Genomic DNA, 14,340 nt, shown 5'->3' on the forward strand with positions numbered 1-14,340 from the left:
TCTTTTATTCTCTTTTATCTTTTCTCTTCTTTTCTCTTTTCTCTTCTTCTCCATTCCCTCTTCTTTTCTCTTTTCTCATTTCTCTTTTCTCTTCTTTTCTCTTTCTCTTCTTGTCTCTTTTTTCTCCTCTATTCTGTTCTCTTCTTTTCTCTTCTTTTCTCTTTTCCCTTTACACTTCTTTTCTCTATTCTCTTTTTCTCTTTTCACTTCTTTACTCATTTCCCTTTTCATTTGTTATCTCATTTCTCTTTTCTCTTTTCGCTTCTTTTCTCATTTCTCTTCTTTTCTCTTCTTTACTCTATTCACTTTTTTCTCTTCAATTCTCTTTATCTCTTTTCTTTTCTCTTCTTTTTTCTGCTTTTCTCTTCATTTCTCATTTCTCTTTTCTCTTTTCTATTCTTTTCTCTTCTATTCACTGTTCTCTTTTATCTTTTCTCATCTTTTCTCTATTCTCTTCTCTTCTCTTTTTCTCTTCTTTTCTCATTTCTCTTTTCTCTTCTTTTCTCTTTTCTCTTTTCTCTTCTTATCACATTTCTCTTTTCTCTTTTCACTTCTTTTCTCTTCTTTACTCTTTTCACCTTTTTCTCTTCTTTTCTCTTTATCTCTTTTCTTTTCTCTTTTCTCTTCTTTTCTCTGCTTTTTTCTTCATTTCTCATTTCTCTTTTCTCTTTTCTATTCTTTTCTCTTCTATTCACTGTTCTCTTTTATCTTTTCTCATCTTTTCTCTATTCTCTTCTTTTCTCTTTTTTCTCTTCTTTTCTCATTTCTCTTTTCTCTTCTTTTCTCTATTCTCTTTTTCTCTTTTCTCTTCATTTCTCTTTTCCCTTTTCTCTTTTCTGTTCTTTTCTCTTTTCCCTTTTCTTTTCTTTTCCCATTTTTCTATTTTCTTTTCTCTTCTTTACTCTTTTCCCTTTTTTCTCTTCTTTTCTCTTCATTTCTCATTTCCCTTTTCTCTTTTCTATTCTTTTCTCTTCTATTCACTTTTCTCTTTTATCTTTTCTCATCTTTTCTCTATTCTCTTCTTTTCTCTTTTTTCTCATCTTTTCTCATTTCTCTTTTCTCTTCTTTTCTCTATTCTCTTTTTCTCTTTTTTCTCTTCTTTTCTCTTTTCCCTTTTCTCTTTTCTCTTCTTTTCTCTTTTCCCTTTTCTTTTCTTTTCCCATTTTTCTATTTTCTTTTCTCTTCTTTACTCTTTTCCCTTCTTTCTCTTCATCTCTTTTCTTTTCTCTTTTCTGTTTTATTCTCTTTTCTCTTCTTTTCTCCTCACTTCTCATTTCTCTTTCCTCTTTTCTCTTCTTTTCTCTTCTATTCACTTTTCTCTTTTATCTTTTATCTTCGTTTCTCTATTCTCTTCTTTTCTCTTTTTTCTCATCTTTTCTCATTTCTCTTTTCTCTATTCACTTTTTCTCTTCTATTCACTTTTCCCTTTTATCTTTTATCTTCTTTTCTCTTTTCCCTTCTTTTCTCTTTTCTCTTCTATTCTCTTCTTTTCTCTATATATTCTCTTTTCGCTTTTCGCTTTTCTCTTCCTTTCTCTTTTCACTTTTCTCTTCTTTTCTCTACTTTTCTCTTTTCCCTTTTCTCTTCTTTTCTCTTTTCCCTTTTCTCTTCTTTTCTCTATTCTCTATTCTCTTTTCTCTTCTTTTCTCTTTTCTCTTTTCTCTTCTTATCACATTTCGCTTTTCTCTGTTCTCTTCTTTTCTCATTTCTCTTCTTTTCTCTTCTTTACTCTTTTCACTTTTTTCTCTTCTTTTCTCTTTTCTCTTCTTTTCTCTTCTTTTCGCTTTTTGCTTCTTTTCATTTATTTTCTCTTCTTTTCACTTTTCACTGTTCTTTTCTCTTTTCTCTTTTCTATTCTTTTCTCTTTTCTTTTTTCTCTTCTTTTCTCTTTATCTCTTTTCCTTTCTCTTTTCTCTTTTCTCTTCTTTTCACTTTTCTCTTCTATTCTCTTCATTTCTCATTTCTCTTTTCTATTCTTTTCTGTTCTATTCTCTTTTCACTTTTATCTTTTCTCTTCTTTTCTATATCCTCTTCTTTTCTCTTCTTCTCTCTTCTTTTCTCTTGTCCCCTTTCTCTTCTTTTCGCATTTCCTTTTTCTCTTCTTTTCTCTTTTCTCTTCTTTTCTCTTTCCTCATTTCTGTATTCTCTTCTTTTCTCTTTTCCCTTCTTTTCTCTTTTCTCTTGTATTCTCTTCTTTTCTCTATATATTCTCTTTTCGCTTTTCGCTTTTCTCTTCCTTTCTCTTTTCATTTTTCTCTTCTTTTCTCTTTTCCCTTTTCTCTTCTTTTCTCTTTTCCCTTTTCTCTTCTTTTCTCTATTCGATATTCTCCTTTCTCTTCTTTTCTCTTTTCTCTTTTCTCTTCTTTTCTCTTTTCTTTTTTCCTCTTTTCTCTTTTATCTTCTTTTCTCTTTTCCCTTTTCTCTTCTTCTCTCTATTCTTTTCTCTTCTTTTATCTTCTGTTCTCTTTTCTCTTTTTTCTATTCTCTTCTGTTCTCTTTTCTCTTCTTTACTCTTTTCTCTTTTCTCTTCTTCTATCTTCTTTTTTCTTCTTTTCTCTTTTCTCTTTTCTCTATTCTCTTCTGTTCTCTTTTCTCTTCTTCTCCATTCCCTCTTCTTTTCTCTTTTCTCATTTCTCTTTTCTCTTCTTTTCTCTTTCTCTTCTTGTCTCTTTTTTCTCCTCTATTCTGTTCTCTTCTTTTCTCTTCTTTTCTCTTTTCCCTTTTCACTTCTTTTCTCTATTCTCTTTTTCTCTTTTCACTTCTTTACTCATTTCCCTTTTCTTTTCTTATCTCATTTCTCTTTTCTCTTTTCGCTTCTTTTCTCATTTCTCTTCTTTTCTCTTCTTTACTCTATTCACTTTTTTCTCTTCAATTCTCTTTATCTCTTTTCTTTTCTCTTTTCTCTTCTTTTTTCTGCTTTTCTCTTCATTTCTCATTTCTCTTTTCTCTTTTCTATTCTTTTCTCTTCTATTCACTGTTCTCTTTTATCTTTTCTCATCTTTTCTCTATTCTCTTCTCTTCTCTTTTTCTCTTCTTTTCTCATTTCTCTTTTCTCTTCTTTTCTCTTTTCTCTTTTCTCTTCTTATCACATTTCTCTTTTCTCTTTTCACTTCTTTTCTCTTCTTTACTCTTTTCACCTTTTTCTCTTCTTTTCTCTTTATCTCTTTTCTTTTCTCTTTTCTCTTCTTTCCTCTGCTTTTTTCTTCATTTCTCATTTCTCTTTTCTCTTTTCTATTCTTTTCTCTTCTATTCACTGTTCTCTTTTATCTTTTCTCATCTTTTCTCTATTCTCTTCTTTTCTCTTTTTTCTCTTCTTTTCTCATTTCTCTTTTCTCTTCTTTTCTCTATTCTCTTTTTCTCTTTTCTCTTCATTTCTCTTTTCCCTTTTCTCTTTTCTGTTCTTTTCTCTTTTCCCTTTTCTTTTCTTTTCCCATTTTTCTATTTTCTTTTCTCTTCTTTACTCTTTTCCCTTTTTTCTCTTCTTTTCTCTTCATTTCTCATTTCCCTTTTCTCTTTTCTATTCTTTTCTCTTCTATTCACTTTTCTCTTTTATCTTTTCTCATCTTTTCTCTATTCTCTTCTTTTCTCTTTTTTCTCATCTTTTCTCATTTCTCTTTTCTCTTCTTTTCTCTATTCTCTTTTTCTCTTTTTTCTCTTCTTTTCTCTTTTCCCTTTTCTCTTTTCTCTTCTTTTCTCTTTTCCCTTTTCTTTTCTTTTCCCATTTTTCTATTTTCTTTTCTCTTCTTTACTCTTTTCCCTTCTTTCTCTTCATCTCTTTTCTTTTCTCTTTTCTGTTTTATTCTCTTTTCTCTTCTTTTCTCCTCACTTCTCATTTCTCTTTCCTCTTTTCTCTTCTTTTCTCTTCTATTCACTTTTCTCTTTTATCTTTTATCTTCGTTTCTCTATTCTCTTCTTTTCTCTTTTTTCTCATCTTTTCTCATTTCTCTTTTCTCTATTCACTTTTTCTCTTCTATTCACTTTTCCCTTTTATCTTTTATCTTCTTTTCTCTTTTCCCTTCTTTTCTCTTTTCTCTTCTATTCTCTTCTTTTCTCTATATATTCTCTTTTCGCTTTTCGCTTTTCTCTTCCTTTCTCTTTTCACTTTTCTCTTCTTTTCTCTACTTTTCTCTTTTCCCTTTTCTCTTCTTTTCTCTTTTCCCTTTTCTCTTCTTTTCTCTATTCTCTATTCTCTTTTCTCTTCTTTTCTCTTTTCTCTTTTCTCTTCTTATCACATTTCGCTTTTCTCTGTTCTCTTCTTTTCTCATTTCTCTTCTTTTCTCTTCTTTACTCTTTTCACTTTTTTCTCTTCTTTTCTCTTTTCTCTTCTTTTCTCTTCTTTTCGCTTTTTGCTTCTTTTCATTTATTTTCTCTTCTTTTCACTTTTCACTGTTCTTTTCTCTTTTCTCTTTTCTATTCTTTTCTCTTTTCTTTTTTCTCTTCTTTTCTCTTTATCTCTTTTCCTTTCTCTTTTCTCTTTTCTCTTCTTTTCACTTTTCTCTTCTATTCTCTTCATTTCTCATTTCTCTTTTCTATTCTTTTCTGTTCTATTCTCTTTTCACTTTTATCTTTTCTCTTCTTTTCTATATCCTCTTCTTTTCTCTTCTTCTCTCTTCTTTTCTCTTGTCCCCTTTCTCTTCTTTTCGCATTTCCTTTTTCTCTTCTTTTCTCTTTTCTCTTCTTTTCTCTTTCCTCATTTCTGTATTCTCTTCTTTTCTCTTTTCCCTTCTTTTCTCTTTTCTCTTGTATTCTCTTCTTTTCTCTATATATTCTCTTTTCGCTTTTCGCTTTTCTCTTCCTTTCTCTTTTCATTTTTCTCTTCTTTTCTCTTTTCCCTTTTCTCTTCTTTTCTCTTTTCCCTTTTCTCTTCTTTTCTCTATTCGATATTCTCCTTTCTCTTCTTTTCTCTTTTCTCTTTTCTCTTCTTTTCTCTTTTCTTTTTTCCTCTTTTCTCTTTTATCTTCTTTTCTCTTTTCCCTTTTCTCTTCTTCTCTCTCTTCTTTTCTCTTCTTTTATCTTCTGTTCTCTTTTCTCTTTTTTTCTATTCTCTTCTGTTCTCTTTTCTCTTCTTTACTCTTTTCTCTTTTCTCTTCTTCTATCTTCTTTTTTCTTCTTTTCTCTTTTCTCTTTTCTCTATTCTCTTCTGTTCTCTTTTCTCTTCTTCTCCATTCCCTCTTCTTTTCTCTTTTCTCATTTCTCTTTTCTCTTCTTTTCTCTTTCTCTTCTTGTCTCTTTTTTCTCCTCTATTCTGTTCTCTTCTTTTCTCTTCTTTTCTCTTTTCCCTTTTCACTTCTTTTCTCTATTCTCTTTTTCTCTTTTCACTTCTTTACTCATTTCCCTTTTCTTTTCTTATCTCATTTCTCTTTTCTCTTTTCGCTTCTTTTCTCATTTCTCTTCTTTTCTCTTCTTTACTCTATTCACTTTTTTCTCTTCAATTCTCTTTATCTCTTTTCTTTTCTCTTTTCTCTTCTTTTTTCTGCTTTTCTCTTCATTTCTCATTTCTCTTTTCTCTTTTCTATTCTTTTCTCTTCTATTCACTGTTCTCTTTTATCTTTTCTCATCTTTTCTCTATTCTCTTCTTTTCTCTTTTTCTCTTCTTTTCTCATTTCTCTTTTCTCTTCTTTTCTCTTTTCTCTTTTCTCTTCTTATCACATTTCTCTTTTCTCTTTTCTCTTCTTTTCTCATTTCTCTTCTTTTCTCTTCTTTACTCTTTTCACTTTTTTCTCTTCTTTTCTCTTTATCTCTTTTCTATTCTCTTTTCCCTTTTTTTCTCTTCTTGTCTCTTCATTTCTCATTTCTCTTTTCTCTTTTCTATTCTTTTCTCTTCTATTCACTGTTCTCTTTTATCTTTTCTCATCTTTTCTCTATTCTCTTCTTTTCTCTTTTTTCTCTTCTTTTCTCATTTCTCTTTTCTCTTCTTTTCTCTATTCTCTTTTTCTCTTTTCTCTTCATTTCTCTTTTCCCTTTTCTCTTTTCTGTTCTTTTCTCTTTTCCCTTTTCTTTTCCCATTTTTCTATTTTCTTTTCTCTTCTTTACTCTTTTCCCTTTTTTCTCTTCTTTTCACTTCCTTTCTCATTTCTCTTTTCTCTTTTCTCTTCTTTTCTCTTCTATTCACTTTTCTCTTTTATCTTTTATCTTCGTTTCTCTATTCTCTTCTTTTCTCTTTTTTCTCATCTTTTCTCATTTCTCTTTTCTCTTCTTTTCTCTATTCTCTTTTTCTCTTCTATTCACTTTTCTCTTTTATCTTTTATCTTCTTTTCTCTTTTCCCTTCTTTTCTCTTTTCTCTTCTATTCTCTTCTTTTCTCTATATATTCTCTTTTCGCTTTTCGCTTTTCTCTTCCTTTCTCTTTTCATTTTTCTCTTCTTTTCTCTACTTTTCTCTTTGCCCTTTTCTCTTCTTTTCTCTTTTCCCTATTCTCTTCTTTTCTCTATTCTCTATTCTCTTTTCTCTTTTCTCTTCTTATCACATTTCTCTTTTCTCTTTTCTCATCTTTTCTCATTTCTCTTCTTTTCTCTTCTTTACTCTTTTCACTTTTTTCTCTTCTTTTCTCTTTTCTCTTCTTTTCTCTTCTTTTCGCTTTTTGCTTCTTTTCATTTACTTTCTCTTCTTTTCAGTTTTCACTGTTCTTTTCTCTTTTCTCTTTTCTATTCTTTTCTCTTTTCTTTTTTTCTCTTTTCTCTTTTCTCTTCTTTTCTCTTTATCTCCTTTCATTTCTCTTTTCTCTTTTCTCTTCTTTTCACTTTTCTCTTCTTTTCTCTTCATTTCTCATTTCTCTTTTCTATTCTTTTCTGTTCTATTCACTTTTCATTTTTATCTTTTCTCTTCTTGTCTATATCCTCTTCTTTTCTCTTCTTCTCTCTTCTTTTCTCTTGTCCCCTTTCTCTTCTTTTCTCATTTCCTTTTTCTCTTCTTTTCTCTTTTCTCTTCTTTTCTCTTTCCTCATTTCTGTATTCTCTTCTTTTCTCTTTTCTCTTCTTTTCTCTTTTCTCTTGTATTCTCTTCTATTCTCTATATATTCTCTTTTCGCTTTTCGCATTTCTCTTCCTTTCTCTTTTCATTTTTCTCTTCTTTTCTCTTTTCCCTTTTCTCTTCTTTTCTCTTTTCCCTTTTCTCTTCTTTTCTCTATTCGATATTCTCCTTTCTCTTCTTTTCTCTTTTCTCTTTTCTCTTCTTTACTCTTTTCCCTTCTTTCTCTTCATCTCTTTTCTTCTCTCTTTTCTGTTTTATTCTCTTTTCTCTTCTTTTCTCCTCATTTCTCATTTCTCTTTTCTCTTTTCTCTTCTTTTCTCTTCTATTCACTTTTCTCTTTTATCTTTTATCTTCGTTTCTCTATTCTCTTCTTTTCTCTTTTTTTCCCATCTTTTCTCATTTCTCTTTTCTCTTCTTTTCTCTGTTCTCTTTTTCTCTTCTATTCACTTTTCTCTTTTATCTTTTATCTTCTTTTCTCTTTTCCCTTCTTTTCTCTTTTCTCTTCTATTCTCTTCTTTTCTCTATATATTCTCTTCCTTTCTCTTTTCATTTTTCTCTTCTTTTCTCTACTTTTCTCTTTTCCCTTTTCTCTTCTTTTCTCTTTTCCCTTTTCTCTTCTTTTCTCTATTCTCTATTCTCTTTTCTCTTCTTTTCTCTTTTCTCTTTTCTCTTCTTATCACATTTCTCTTTTCTCTTTTCTCTTCTTTTCTCATTTCTCTTCTTTTCTCTTCTTTACTCTTTTCACTTTTTTCTCTTCTTTTCTCTTTTCTCTTCTTTTCTCTTCTTTTCGCTTTTTGCTTCTTTTCATTTATTTTCTCTTCTTTTCACTTTTCACTGTTCTTTTCTCTTTTCTCTTTTCTATTCTTTTCTCTTTTCTTTTTTCTCTTTTCTCTTTTCTCTTCTTTTCTCTTTATCTCTTTTCTTTTCTCGTTTCTCTTTTCTCTTCTTTTCACTTTTCTCTTCTTTTCTCTTCATTTCTCATTTCTCTTTTCTATTCTTTTCTGTTCTATTCACTTTTCACTTTTATCTTTTCTCTTCTCTTCTATATCCTCTTCTTTTCTCTTCTTCTCTCTTCTTTTCTCTTGTCCCCTTTCTCTTCTTTTCTCATTTCCTTATTCTCTTCTTTTCTCTTTTCTCTTCTTTTCTCTTTCCTCATTTCTGTATTCTCTTCTTTTCTCTTTTCCCTTCTTTTCTCTTTTCTCTTGTATTCTCTTCTTTTCTCTATATATTCTCTTTTCGCTTTTCGCTTTTCTCTTCCTTTCTCTTTTCGCTTTTCGCTTTTCTCTTCCTTTCTCTTTTCATTTTTCTCTTTTTTTCTCTTTTCCCTTTTCTCTTCTTTTCTCTTTTACCCTTTCTCTTCTTTTCTCATTTCCTTTTTCTCTTCTTTTCTCTTTTCTCTTCTTTTCTCTTTCCTCATTTCTGTATTCTCTTCTTTTCTCTTTTCTCTTCTTTTCTCTTGTATTCTCTTCTTTTCTCTATATATTCTCTTTTCGCTTTTCGCTTTTCTCTTCCTTTCTCTTTTCGCTTTTCGCTTTTCTCTTCCTTTCTCTTTTCATTTTTCTCTTCTTTTCTCTTTTCCCTTTTCTCTTCTTTTCTCTATTCGATATTCTCCTTTCTCTTCTTTTCTGTTTTCTCTTTTCTCTTCTTTTCTCTTTTCTTTTTTCCTCTTTTCTCTTTTATCTTCTTTTCACTTTTCCCTTTTCTCTTCTTTTCTCTATTCTTTTCTCTTCTTTTATCTTCTGTTCTCTTTTCTCTTTTTTCTGTTCTCTTCTGTTCTCTTTTCTCTTCTTTACTCTTTTCTCTTTTCTCTTCTTCTATCTTCTTTTTTCTTCTTTTCTCTTTTCTCTTTTCTCTATTCTCTTCTGTTCTCTTTTGTCTTCTTTCCTCTGTTCCCTTTTCTCTTTTATTCTCTTTTATCTTTTCTCTTCTTTTCTCTTTTCTCTTCTTCTCCATTCCCTGTTCTTTTCTCTTTTCTCATTTCTCTTTTTTCTTCTTTTCTCTTTCCCTATTCTCTTCTTATGTCTTTTCCATTTTCTCTTCTGTTCTCTTGTCTATTTTCTCTTTTCTCTTCTATTCCCTTGTTTTCTATTTTCTCTATCCTCTTCTTTTCTCTTCTTCTCTCTTCTTTTCTCTTTTCTCTTCTTTTCTCTTCTTTTCTCTTTTCTCTTCTTTACTCTTCTTTTCTCTTTTCTCCTCTTTTAATTTCTATTGTCGTCTTTTCTCTTTTCTCGCCTTTTCATTTCTTTTCTCTTCTTTTCTCTTTTCACTGTTCTTTTCTCTTTTCTATTTTCTTTTCTCTTTTCTTTTTTCTCTTTTCTCTTTTCTCTTCTTTTCACTTTTCCCTTTTCTCTTCTTTTTCCTTTTCTCTTCTTTTCTCTTTTCTCTTCTTTTCACTTTTCCCATTTCCTTTCTTTTCTCTTTTCTCGACTTTTCTCTTTTCTATTCTTTTCTCTTCTATTCACTTTTCCCTTTTCTCTTTTCTGTTCTTTTCTCTTTTCCCTTTTCTCTTATTTTTCCCATTTCTCTTTTTTCATTTCTCTTCTTTTCTCTATTCTTTTCTCTTCTTTTATCTTCTGTTCGCTTTTCTCTTTTCTCTATTTTCTTCTGTTCTCTTTTCTCTTCTTCTATCTTCTTTTTTCTTCTTTTCTCTTTTCTCTATTCTCTTCTGTTCTCTTTTGTCTTCTTTCCTCTGTTCCCTTTTCTCTTTTATTCTCTTTTATCTTTTCTCTTCTTTTCTCTTTTCTCTTCTTCTCCATTCCCTCTTCTTTTCTCTTTTCTCATTTCTCTTTTCTCTTCTTTTCTCTTTCTCTTCTTGTCTCTTTTTTCTCCTCTATTCTGTTCTCTTCTTTTCTCTTCTTTTCTCTTTTCCCTTTTCACTTCTTTTCTCTATTCTCTTTTTCTCTTTTCACTTCTTTACTCATTTCCCTTTTCTTTTCTTATCTCATTTCTCTTTTCTCTTTTCGCTTCTTTTCTCATTTCTCTTCTTTTCTCTTCTTTACTCTATTCACTTTTTTCTCTTCAATTCTCTTTATCTCTTTTCTTTTCTCTTCTTTTTTCTGCCTTTCTCTTCATTTCTCATTTCTCTTTTCTCTTTTCTATTCTTTTCTCTTCTATTCACTGTTCTCTTTTATCTTTTCTCATCTTTTCTCTATTCTCTTCTTTTCTCTTTTTCTCTTCTTTTCTCATTTCTCTTCTTTTCTCTTCTTTACTCTTTTCACTTTTTTCTCTTCTTTTCTCTTTATCTCTTTTCTTTTCTCTTTTCTCTTCTTTTCTCTTCTTTTCTCTTCATTTCTCATTTCTCTTTTCTCTTTTCTCTTCTTTTCTCTTCTATTCACTTTTCTCTTTTATCTTTTCTCATCTTTTCTCTATTCTCTTCTTTTCTCTTTTTTCTCATCTTTTCTCATTTCTCTTTTCTCTTCTTTTCTCTATTCTCTTTTTCTCTTTTTTCTCTTCTTTTCTCTTTTCCCTTTTCTCTTTTCTCTTCTTTTCCCTTTTCCCTTTTCTTTTCTTTTCCCATTTTTCTATTTTCTTTTCTCTTCTTTACTCTTTTCCCTTCTTTCTCTTCATCTCTTTTCTTTTCTCTTTTCTGTTTTATTCTCTTTTCTCTTCTTTTCTCCTCATTTCTCATTTCTCTTTTCTCTTTTCTCTTCTTTTCTCTTCTATTCACTTTTCTCTTTTATCTTTTATCTTCGTTTCTCTATTCTCTTCTTTTCTCTTTTTTCTCATCTTTTCTCATTTCTCTTTTCTCTTCTTTTCTCTATTCTCTTTTTCTCTTCTATTCACTTTTCTCTTTTATCTTTTATCTTCTTTTCTCTTTTCCCTTCTTTTCTCTTTTCTCTTCTATTCTCTTCTTTTCTCTATATATTCTCTTTTCGCTTTTCGCTTTTCTCTTCCTTTCTCTTTTCATTTTTCTCTTCTTTTCTCTACTTTTCTCTTTGCCCTTTTCTCTTCTTTTCTCTTTTCCCTTTTCTCTTCTTTTCTCTATTCTCTATTCTCTTTTCTCTTCTTTTCTCTTTTCTCTTTTCTCTTCTTATCACATTTCTCTTTTCTCTTTTCTCTTCTTTTCTCATTTCTCTTCTTTTCTCTTCTTTACTCTTTTCACTTTTTTCTCTTCTTTTCTCTTTTCTCCTCTTTTCTCTTCTTTTCGCTTTTTGCTTCTTTTCATTTATTTTCTCTTCTTTTCACTTTTCACTGTTCTTTTCTCTTTTCTCTTTTCTATTCTTTTCTCTTTTCTTTTTTCTCTTTTCTCTTTTCTCTTCTTTTCTCTTTATCTCTTTTCTTTTCTCGTTTCTCTTTTCTCTTCTTTTCACTTTTCTCTTCTTTTCTCTTCATTTCTCATTTCTCTTTTCTATTCTTTTCTGTTCTATTCACTTTTCACTTTTATCTTTTCTCTTCTCTTCTATATCCTCTTCTTTTCTCTTCTTCTCTCTTCTTTTCTCTTGTCCCCTTTCTCTTCTTTTCTCATTTCCTTATTCTCTTCTTTTCTCCTTTCTCTTCTTTTCTCTTTCCTCATTTCTGTATTCTCTTCTTTTCTCTTTTCCCTTCTTTTCTCTTTTCTCTGGTATTCTCTTCTTTTCTCTATATATTCTCTTTTCGCTTTTCGCTTTTCTCTTCCTTTCTCTTTTCGCTTTTCGCTTTTCTCTTCCTTTCTCTTTTCATTTTTCTCTTCTTTTCTCATTTCTCTTCTTTTCTCTTCTTTACTCTTTTCACTTTTTTCTCTTCTTTTCTCTTTATCTCTTTTCTTTTCTCTTTTCTCTTCTTTTCTCTTCTTTTCTCTTCATTTCTCATTTCTCTTTTCTCTTTTCTCTTCTTTTCTCTTCTATTCACTTTTCTCTTTTATCTTTTCTCATCTTTTCTCTATTCTCTTCTTTTCTCTTTTTTCTCATCTTTTCTCATTTCTCTTTTCTCTTCTTTTCTCTATTCTCTTTTTCTCTTTTTTCTCTTCTTTTCTCTTTTCCCTTTTCTCTTTTCTCTTCTTTTCCCTTTTCCCTTTTCTTTTCTTTTCCCATTTTTCTATTTTCTTTTCTCTTCTTTACTCTTTTCCCTTCTTTCTCTTCATCTCTTTTCTTTTCTCTTTTCTGTTTTATTCTCTTTTCTCTTCTTTTCTCCTCATTTCTCATTTCTCTTTTCTCTTTTCTCTTCTTTTCTCTTCTATTCACTTTTCTCTTTTATCTTTTATCTTCGTTTCTCTATTCTCTTCTTTTCTCTTTTTTCTCATCTTTTCTCATTTCTCTTTTCTCTTCTTTTCTCTATTCTCTTTTTCTCTTCTATTCACTTTTCTCTTTTATCTTTTATCTTCTTTTCTCTTTTCCCTTCTTTTCTCTTTTCTCTTCTATTCTCTTCTTTTCTCTATATATTCTCTTTTCGCTTTTCGCTTTTCTCTTCCTTTCTCTTTTCATTTTTCTCTTCTTTTCTCTACTTTTCTCTTTGCCCTTTTCTCTTCTTTTCTCTTTTCCCTTTTCTCTTCTTTTCTCTATTCTCTATTCTCTTTTCTCTTCTTTTCTCTTTTCTCTTTTCTCTTCTTATCACATTTCTCTTTTCTCTTTTCTCTTCTTTTCTCATTTCTCTTCTTTTCTCTTCTTTACTCTTTTCACTTTTTTCTCTTCTTTTCTCTTTTCTCCTCTTTTCTCTTCTTTTCGCTTTTTGCTTCTTTTCATTTATTTTCTCTTCTTTTCACTTTTCACTGTTCTTTTCTCTTTTCTCTTTTCTATTCTTTTCTCTTTTCTTTTTTCTCTTTTCTCTTTTCTCTTCTTTTCTCTTTATCTCTTTTCTTTTCTCGTTTCTCTTTTCTCTTCTTTTCACTTTTCTCTTCTTTTCTCTTCATTTCTCATTTCTCTTTTCTATTCTTTTCTGTTCTATTCACTTTTCACTTTTATCTTTTCTCTTCTCTTCTATATCCTCTTCTTTTCTCTTCTTCTCTCTTCTTTTCTCTTGTCCCCTTTCTCTTCTTTTCTCATTTCCTTATTCTCTTCTTTTCTCCTTTCTCTTCTTTTCTCTTTCCTCATTTCTGTATTCTCTTCTTTTCTCTTTTCCCTTCTTTTCTCTTTTCTCTGGTATTCTCTTCTTTTCTCTATATATTCTCTTTTCGCTTTTCGCTTTTCTCTTCCTTTCTCTTTTCGCTTTTCGCTTTTCTCTTCCTTTCTCTTTTCATTTTTCTCTTCTTTTCTCTTTTCCCTTTTCTCTTCTTTTCTCTTTTCCCCTTTCTCTTCTTTTCTCATTTCCTTTTTCTCTTCTTTTCTCTTTTCTCTTCTTTTCTCTTTCCTCATTTCTGTATTCTCTTCTTTTCTCTTTTCTCTTCTTTTCTCTTTTCTCTTGTATTCTCTTCTTTTCTCTATATATTCTCTTTTCGCTTTTCGCTTTTCTCTTCCTTTCTCTTTTCGCTTTTCGCTTTTCTCTTCCTTTCTCTTTTCATTTTTCTCTTCTTTTCTCTTTTCCCTTTTCTCTTCTTTTCTCTTTTCCCTTTTCTCTTCTTTTCTCTATTCGATATTCTCCTTTCTCTTCTTTTCTCTTTTCTCTTTTCTCTTCTTTTCTCTTTTCTTTTTTCCTCTTTTCTCTTTTATCTTCTTTTCTCTTTTCCCTTTTCTCTTCTTTTCTCTATTCTTTTCTCTTCTTCTCTCTTCTTTTCTCTTTTCTCTTCTTTTCTCTTCTTTTCTCTTTTCTCTTCTTTACTCTTCTTTTCTCTTTTCTCCTCTTTTAATTTCTTTTGTCGTCTTTTCTCTTTTCTCGCCTTTTCATTTCTTTTCTCTTCTTTTCTCTTTTCACTGTTCTTTTCTCTTTTCTCTTTTCTTTTCTCTTTTCTTTTTTCTCTTTTCTCTTTTCTCTTCTTTTCTCTTTTCCCTTTTCTCTTCTTTTTCCTTTTCTCTTCTTTTCTCTTTTCTCTTCTTTTCTCTTTTCCCATTTCCTTTCTTTTCTCTTTTCTCGACTTTTCTCTTTTCTATTCTTTTCTCTTCTATTCACTTTTCCCTTTTCTCTTTTCTGTTCTTTTCTCTTTTCCCTTTTCTCTTATTTTTCCCATTTCTCTTTTTTCATTTCTCTTCTTTTCTCTATTCTTTTCTCTTCTTTTATCTTCTGTTCGCTTTTCTCTTTACTCTATTTTCTTCTGTTCTCTTTTCTCTTCTTCTATCTTCTTTTTTCTTCTTTTCTCTTTTCTCTATTCTCTTCTGTTCTCTTTTGTCTTCTTTCCTCTGTTCCCTTTTCTCTTTTATTCTCTTTTATCTTTTCTCTTCTTTTCTCTTTTCTCTTCTTCTCCATTCCCTCTTCTTTTCTCTTTTCTCATTTCTCTTTTCTCTTCTTTTCTCTTTCTCTTCTTGTCTCTTTTTTCTCCTCTATTCTGTTCTCTTCTTTTCTCTTCTTTTCTCTTTTCCCTTTTCAC

Source organism: Chiloscyllium punctatum, chromosome 20, assembly GCF_047496795.1.
Source record: "Chiloscyllium punctatum isolate Juve2018m chromosome 20, sChiPun1.3, whole genome shotgun sequence".
In the NCBI taxonomy this organism is placed as follows: domain Eukaryota; kingdom Metazoa; phylum Chordata; class Chondrichthyes; order Orectolobiformes; family Hemiscylliidae; genus Chiloscyllium; species Chiloscyllium punctatum.